Raw genomic sequence first — 728 nt, 5'->3', positions numbered from 1 at the left:
TAAGGTCGTGGATGATGTCTATGGCTGAACACTCATCACTATTAGATTTAATAACAGAGAGTTAGCTGGGCTCGGTGGCTCAGCCTGTAATCCACGCCTTGGGAGGCCCGAGGTGAGTGGATTGCCTGAGCCTGCAGGTTCAAGAGCTGCCTGGGCAACTTGGCGAGCCCTCATCTCTACAATAAATCAAAAAAATTAGCCGGGTGTGGTAGCATGTGCCTGTAGTTCCAGCTACTTGGAGGGCTGAGGCAGAAGGATCACTGGAGTCCAGCAGGTCGAGGCTGCGGTGGCCAGGCACAACCACTGCACTCCAGTCTGGGTGGACAGAGTAAGACTCCAACTCAATAAATAAATAAATAAATAAATAAATAAATAAATAAATAAATAAATAAATAAGAGTTTAATTTTATGTGTTTGATGCTTTTTTTTTTTTTTTACCGTCATCTTGCTTCTTTGAGTTTTAGTCCAAGGAATTAAGTCATTGCAATTATTGTTACTGTTTAACAATGAAATAATGTTTAACCATTCATTGACTACTTCAAGGCAAAAAAATTTAAGATTGCATCAATATGTGACATGAATTTTTTAAAGTATTGTTAATAATTATTTATTGTATATTTATTATTATTCTCACATTTAATTGAGGAATACAAAGAAAGCATCTGTTTGAGAAGTCCACTCAAAATGTGAACACAGTGTTGACTTTGGAGTATGTTGTTTTGTGTTTG

The sequence above is a fragment of the Carlito syrichta genome, unplaced genomic scaffold, assembly GCF_000164805.1.
Source record: "Carlito syrichta isolate Samal-C Ts95f unplaced genomic scaffold, Tarsius_syrichta-2.0.1 Scaffold307771, whole genome shotgun sequence".
NCBI classification, from domain to species: domain Eukaryota; kingdom Metazoa; phylum Chordata; class Mammalia; order Primates; family Tarsiidae; genus Carlito; species Carlito syrichta.
This window is presented reverse-complemented; position numbering follows the sequence as displayed.